Source organism: Epinephelus moara, chromosome 1 (genome assembly GCF_006386435.1).
Source record: "Epinephelus moara isolate mb chromosome 1, YSFRI_EMoa_1.0, whole genome shotgun sequence".
Classification (NCBI taxonomy): domain Eukaryota; kingdom Metazoa; phylum Chordata; class Actinopteri; order Perciformes; family Serranidae; genus Epinephelus; species Epinephelus moara.
The window spans coordinates 29,988,496-29,996,855 of record NC_065506.1 but is presented as its reverse complement, the minus strand read 5'-3'; positions in this window follow the sequence as shown (position 1 = coordinate 29,996,855).

Below are 8,360 nucleotides of genomic sequence, written 5' to 3'. Positions count from 1 at the left end.
GTTTGTTTTATAGATTGATTGCTGTCACATCCTGTCAGTCTGCCCCTGTCCAAGAGCATCAATGACCCAACACATTGGTCAGATTTTGCTTATCCAGACTGTGCATATGTCATTAAATGATCAGGTATCATTGGGCTAAGTGCTGTCTGTGAGTAGCCAACTGTTTGATGAGATGTAATCGGAGACGACAGTCTGATGCTGCTGTTACCGCAGTAGTCTCCACACAAGCTAGCTACTCATCAGTAGAAACTGTCACCAGCACAATTTACTAATTTACCACTCTGACAGTACTAAGCACCTTATACGCCTCAAATTTCAGTGTGAAAGCCTCGGCTAACCCACCACTCAACAGGATTTTCCTCAACCTATTTCTCTCCTTAGTGAAAGTGTGTTTCTTCAACCTGATCTCACTCCAAACTCATCAAAATCCAGGGCTTGGGCAGTGACTTGCGGCGTCAGACACTGATGAAAAAAGCTGTCCTTTAACGCTGGTCGCCATTATAGTTTAAGGGCGCTCAGTGGCGTCAGGTGGAAACACGGCAGGACATGAAGGAAAGGCGGCGAAAGACAAGCCGCCAGACTTTGGTTTCAGTTTTACTGGAGTCAATAAGGCAGGCATGCCAAATCAGACTTTAATTCATCATATCTTTGTTGTTTCAATTTTGACAAAAAAGTCCTTTCAACAGATTTAAAAAACACACAACAAGGAGAACAAACATGCATATTTAGATATAAAAAAAAAACCCATCAGTAAGCATCATGTAACCTGAGTTTTTTAATCTGGTGAAAGAATTTTTTAGTAAAAGTTAAAACAACAAAGATATGACGGGCCATAGTGTGATTTGCACTGCCTGCCCAATTGACTCCAGCAGAACTGACACTGACAAGTCTGGCTCCTCAAATGCTGTCACTGTTGTCATGACCGCTCCTTATTTTATATTTTCCTTGGTCTGTCCCAGGAAGTTACAGCTCATGCTCAGAAGAGTTCAGAAAAAAACCTCCGGTAAAACAGTAGATTTGCATTTTCACACTTTTTTTAAACAAATGGAAAATAGACTTTCTGCCTTCAGACAGAGCCAGGCTAACTGTTTCCCCATCTCCAGTGGTTATGCTAGGCTAAGCTAGTCTTACATTGAATATACAGACATTAGCAGGAAAGCGTATGAGTGTATTTCCCTAAAATGTTAAATCTTTGCTTGAAGGGTTCATCCACAGTCTCTGAGTTCTGTGCTTTATGTTGCTAAACACAATATATTCCACCACAGTTTCAGTGAAAACTCAGCCCTGCTTGTTAAATACATGCTGCCTGACTTCTTGTATTTTAACAGGAGGTCTGTCTGGCAGTAAGGAAATGATTAAATTAAAACAATGTCTCAGCTACACGATGTGGATCAGCACACACATGACAGATGGCATCTCACGTTGCCAAGACAACTGAACCCTAATCCGCCTCCCTCTTATCCCCTCTGCAGTGGTGGTGGTGGTGGTGGTGGTGGGGGTCGATAATTCAGCACAGGGCACCATGTGCTGTATACCACTCAAATTGGTCCCCTGGGTCAAGAGGACCTGAGGCCCATCAGATGGGGACACACTTATTAGAGACTCACAAGTGTTTTATCATTCTGTCAGATTAAAGCAGATCTCATTTTGAGGGGGAACGAGCAGGGAGCGTCCATGTAATTGATTATTTTTTGGGGTTGCTGCTGTTAGCCAGATATGTGCGTGCAGCTGTTTTCTGTTCAGGGTACAAATACTTTGTTAGTTGCTCCTTATAAACATGTCACCTGTGAAAACTGTGAACTCAAAGCACGTGTTGATTTTCACATGTCAACAGTTCTTCATGTTGACGCTGCATTCAGTTTAGAGTGAATGTTTTACTGCAAAGCTGGATTTTATTCTCCCATATGTAGACATTATACATTTCAACCTGACAATATTTGTTTTAGATTCATATTTAAAGGGGAATTTCACCAATTTTACACATGAAGATCAGGTTACTGGAAACAGAGAACTCTTCAGCCTGTGAAAAGATTTGTATAATATGTCTTCTGTGACTGTAGAGGAACTGTGTCAGGGGTTATTTAAGCACAAGCCCAGAGAAGACACCAGGGTCATAAATGTAGACAGTGTGGTTGCACTTGGGCCCATGAGGTGGGAGGTCCAAAGAGAGAGTGGGCCCCCCAACAATGTGTTGGGTGGAGAACGGACCCTTATGAGTGACTGCCAACAACCAAAATATGCCTGTGTTCAAAGAAGAACTCTCATTAAATTAAAAACAGTGCCATTTGGTAGCTATATATGCCCTTGAAAACGACAAACCCGTCTCCATCATGTAGTTTTTGTCTTTATTTGTAAAATAGTTAAAATCATCTTTGACAAAATGATATTCCCATTCCAAATAAACTATAATAAACTATCAAAACTGTTAAATTGAATTAATAATTTCACATTTTCTTTAGTATTTTTTATATATACAGACATGCAGTGATGATTGCTGTCTAGGATGTGTGTTAATGTTATCCAGTGTCAAGTCTCGGATCATGTGATGAGACGATATGTGCACGTTAGCGTACACTATTGGGCCTGTCATAATAGCATGCACTGGGGCCCATTGTAGCTACCTTACGCCACTGGATGATACATATATAACAGAGCGCCTGTGTTACAAGAAAAGGGCACACATAGATGCAGGAATATACCAAGTGTAACAAAAATATGCTATAGGTTCCATCATGGGAGCTTGGTTGTTGTTTTTGGAGCTTCACTTTAACAAAAATTCAGGATATGTTGGCCTTTGCTGCAAGAAGTTTTACCATTTCCTTTTTTAAATGTGTCTCGTTTGAGTCCACCAACTTAATGGAAGTGCAATACTAAATTTAAGACAGTAGCCATTTTTTTTATTTTACATTTGCTCGTTATCCAGACTGGATTTCCATTTCTTTGAAGTTTCTGCACTCTCTTTATTAAAACATCACTCAGTATTTGAACAGATCAGAGATGTAGGTGATGATTTCTTTACATTTATTCTATTTTCATTTATTAACCAGAAAAAAACTCTTGAGATTGAAATTCTCCTTTTCAAGAGTGTCCAAGACAGGAAGCAACATAAGTTACAGACAGACAACACAGAACAAAAATATACAGCTCTAAAACAAGCAGTATAAAACACAAAATAACATAACTACAAAGAAAAGCCAAAAAGTATGTTAACATATACTAGAAATGAACCATAAAAACACAAACATGGCAACTACACATGATTACAAAGACCAGCTAAGATACACTGTGACATTGGCATATAGGAAATTGCGTTCAAAAATCCTGCAATAGTGCTTTGAAACGGCCGAGAGGAACCACTGAGAGCAACTTTAAAGGATAACTTTGGTATTTTTCAACCTGGGCCCTATTTCCACATGTGTATGTGTGCATATGATTCATGGGTACAACTTGTTCTAAAATTAGTTGAGTATTGATGCAACCGGCAGCCGCAAAACGAGCTAAAACGGCGATCTGAACCGGCCAGTGGCGAAAAAAAGCAATTTTAATGCACAAACTTATACGGGACGCATTTGCCCCCGTTACCGTTTTAGCTCGTTTCGCAGCTCCCGGCTGCATCCGCCTCCCTCAATACTGAACCAATTTTAGAACGAGTTGTACCTATGAATCATACGCACACATACACATGGGGAAATAGGGCCCAGGTTGAAAAATATCGAAGTTGTCCTTTAAGTCCTTCTGCAGAAGATTCCACATATAAGGAGCTGCATACATAAATGCTCGCTTACCAAACTCTGTACGTGCCCTCGGTATACAGACAATAAAAACATGTTCTATGAATGTAGAGCATAGCCATTTTAATTTTTTTGCCTAATGTACACACATAAGTATGCTACATGGCACTTAATAGTTCCTAAATATCTCCTAAAACCACTTTGACTTTTTTATACAAAACAGTCAAATTGTTATTTATTTGTACCAGTCTTTCAAGACTCTCTGACATACAAATAATGCATTTTAAACTGATTAAAATGAAATACAGTGTGATTTAAATGCACTCAAAGTGGCAAAGGGAGTTCTTTGTGCTCTTTGAAACGTCTCTGTGCCTCATATCTTATAAAAATAAGCTCCCATCATCGTATAATACATTGTGAGGAAATACTCCACTCTGCATTTTTCATCTCAGAGAAATTTATTGTGATTTAAATCATGTCAGCGTCGCCTTAATTACCTCTGATTATCCCCACAAAGCATTAAAAACCTGTCTTTCTGTCGCAGCCTGTCGGTGGGTGTGCGGCTGTGAGGCGTTCATATAAATGACTAATAAATATTATGTCAGCCAGTCGTGCACATGACAAATGAATGCTGGTTACCTCGGCTCAGGCTGGCAGGCCAGGGGGTCAGTAGCTGCGGGGCAGACCTTTACTTTAATTAAACTACCTGTCACACTGAGCGTCTAAATGTGGAGCCAGTCTGGAGTCGGGGACAGGAAATGACTGCACTTTACCTTCCAGTCTACGGCAGGAATGTGGGAATAAAAACACCTAAAAACAGATTTATTTATGCTAATGTTTTGCTTTTTTTTTTTTGCAGTTCTCTACACTTTATAAAGCAAACCAACATGCAACACACTGATACAGCAAATTGTTTTGAGGGAGTGTTATGAAATGGCAACCAGAGGGCAGCATAGCGACTTACTGCAAGCTGAAGCCCCTGATGCTGGACTAAAAAGGAAAAAGGGGGAGCCATCTTTACTTTTAATGGAGTGGGTGCAGCCATTGTGTAGTGTTTTCATGTGCTTTTAAGTTTAAAAAAAAAAGACAGAAAGAAAGATTGTGCATGTCCTTCACTTCATCCTAAAACTGCAAACAGCAAATGGACAGATCTTTGATGCGAACCATCAACAAAAAAAAGTGCATTTCAGTACCTGTATGCCTATGCAGCTCCATGGTTACCCCGACAAAAGCATCATGCACTTCAAAACCTTCAGTCAGACGTGGAGAGGGCTCGGCTCCACTGGCTGCTGCCTCGCTGTCATTCGTCTCTCTGTCACTGCGATTCCAATCACTGGGATTTTAACAAGATTACCGGGAGCGAGTGGAAGCAATGGAGTACCAGTGTAATGTAATTATCAAGTGATGGAGTGCCTGAAACAGCTGTATTATCACTGGTCAGTCGCTTAACCCCTGTCAACACGTGAAGGATCACACCCTCACTCCCTGTGTGACGATGAACAAAGGTTTATTGGCATGTATGAGCGTAACTGTGTGTTAATGCTTTCATTAGTTTGCAGACACAAACAAAAGAATCTCTGTCTTTGTGTCTACATCTTTGTGTTTCCGTGACATACTGAATGAACAAGGAAAAAATATTAATGTACATCACCGTGGAGACAACCTGAACCTCGAGTCCACACGCACACACACTCTGCAGGATCACTCCTTCAGCCTCAAACTCGCCAAAAACATGTGGGGTGTGGCATCATGCTCCTGCAAGAGTGTGATTGCCACGACTGATGTAACACCCGCGGGTGCAACACACCTGACCCTGTGGTCCCAGAGTGTCTCCTGACAACCACATTTCTCTCTTTTGCCACTTCCTTTTTACACAAGTACCCCAGTCTCCATAGCAACTCATCTCAGTTTTAGAAGCATGGACAAAAGACACGGGGTGAAAAAAGAAAAATAGGCAAGGACATACACAAATAATACATGTTGACGCACGGTAATAATCAATGGAACATGCACACACACACACACACACACACACACACACACACACACACACACACACACAGAGATGCAGAGGCACCAAATGTCACCACCACACCTACTTTCACCACTGAGACAGGACTATTGAAAGACACAGGAACAATGTTTTAGATTTGAATAATGTTTCACTGCATATTGTCACTTTATTAATTTCATTTCCTCAGTCACAGAGGGATCTGATATCTACGTCACCGAGGCATTTGCTCGTCATAATGACATCACTCCAGCTTGAAAACGCATTGATGAAATGACTTTGCTTTGCCTTTCAAATAAAGATACTTTGTCCAGTTTCCAGCAGCTGTCTTTGTTATTTTCTGTAAATTAAGTTTACAGCTGATGTTTCATATCAAGTTTTACTGAGTCATGTCTCCTCTGTTGTCAGCTTAACTCTTTCAGATGTTTTGTGATGGAGTATGGTGGCGGTGGCACAAGATTGGGAGCCACATCTGTGATCAGACGTTATATATGTGTGTAAACAAACTATGAATTTCTAAGACCACTCGCAGACAGGGGTGAGGAATCAATATCATTTACATTAGTGGTCCCCAACTGGTGGGTCGTGGTCAAAAAGTGGGTTGCTGGTCCATTCTGTCAAGTTTGAAAAAACACACTTTATTTTGAAGTACAGCGAATTTCTGGTGCATAGCTTTTCTTTCAAAGCGCCATTTCCTGCTGTAGAGTAAGTGACTAACAGACAGCCACTTGACAATGACAGCAAACTAGCTTGAGGACATGGCCAAACGCAGGTATGACCTTGAATATAACTGTGTGGACCTTGAACTAATGACTGAGGAGAAATCTAGACCCCATGGCTGGACCAGTTAGGAACCACTGATTTACACCAACAGCGTAGCATTGCACTCTTAAACACTGGACTGTTTTTTAAATAACGGTGCAGCAGGACCAGAGATATTGTCTTTTTTAATACATGCATTCTTCTTCCTTGTCAAAGCCTGCTGCCTACATCACCCACAATGAGATATGTATGTTATGCTAGAGGTGGAGGTGGAGGTTGGGCTGATGCCAAATGTAGAAATTCTCCATTACAAGTAAAGTCCCGTCTTAAAAATGTTACTTAAAGGTCCAGTATGTAGGATGAAGGGGCATCTACTGGCAGAAATGGAATATAATTTAAAAAAAAAGTATGTTTTCATTAGTTTATGATCAACTGAAAATAAAAACTGTTGTGTTTTTGTGACCTCAGAATGACTTGTTTATATCTACATAGGAAGCGGGTCCCCGCCCACGGAGTCCACCATGTTGTTTCTACTGTGGCCCAGAATGGACAAACCAAACACTGGCTCTAAATAGGGCCATTATTGCTTCCTTGTTTTCGTATCTGCCACTGTATGTCTCCTATATGTTGGACACATGGGAGACGTTTCAGTTGGTTGCAATTTACCAACACACCACTGCCACTGTATACCACTGAATCCCACACACTGGACCTTTAAGGAAAAGTACAGCAATGCCGGCAACAATACAATACAATGTATCCAACATGAGAGTACTAATCATGCAAAATGCTTCCTGACAGTATGATATTATTGAATCATTTTAAGTGATGCATTAGCATGTAGGCATTAAGCATTGATAATTTCCTTGTAAACATTTAATGAATGGTTTATAGCAGACTCAGATATAGTTGTAAGCACATAAAGGGTCATTTAAGTGTCTTTTGACAAATGTAACTTCAGCTATGGAGATATATATTTGATGTCAACACACCTGTGTTTTACTACATTGCCATCAATTAAGTATTTATACACCTGCCTCCACCTACCCACAGGAGGGGTTATAATGTTTGACAAATACATTTATGTCTGTTTACACCTGAAGTACAGTGTGTTGTAAACAACGGGTTATTGTCGACGTCACATCCTGCCTTGAGTATATCCAATCAGCACCAAGTAACCCCCAAGCCCCAGCCAGGAGTCTTTCGGGGCCGTTCTGAGTACCTACTCCGAGGCAGGGACTTGTTTAGCCCCCGTAAAAGTTCCGGAACTCTGTCCTTCGGGGGTGGTTCCTGCGGTGAAGACACGCACCAACGGCCCCGGCCCCGTAAAATTACCCCAAAGTTCCTGCGGTGGAAATGGGCCTAGAGGTGTGAGCAGGGTATGCTTCAGGGCGTGGCTATCTTATGTTTGACAAGTGGCTACCACGGTGGTGTCCTCAGGCAAATCCACCCCTCACTTCTCCACAGCTCCACCCTCTTGTCCAAATATGGTCGTTTCTGGCTCCAAAAACATGGGAAACTCGAGGCTTCAAAATGGCAGCACACAAACCAATGGGTGATGTCCCAGTGGCTACATCCACTTATTTTACAGTCTGTGGTTATCAACCATTCATCCCTTGTTTACATACTGCATGTTTTAACTGCTTTGTAAACTGGTGGGAAGTTAAAGTACGAAGTACTCAGGTGTCTTTGCCCCGCTGCTTGCAGAGAGGTGAGCGTGACTGACTCATTGAAGCCCCTGAAACAAAGACTTTGCATGAGTTCATGTTTGTGTGTGTGTGTTAGTACAAAGAGTAGGATGTGTAAGTGGTTTAAAACTCTCCGTCTGAGCAGAAGGCAGACAGACTGACAGATGG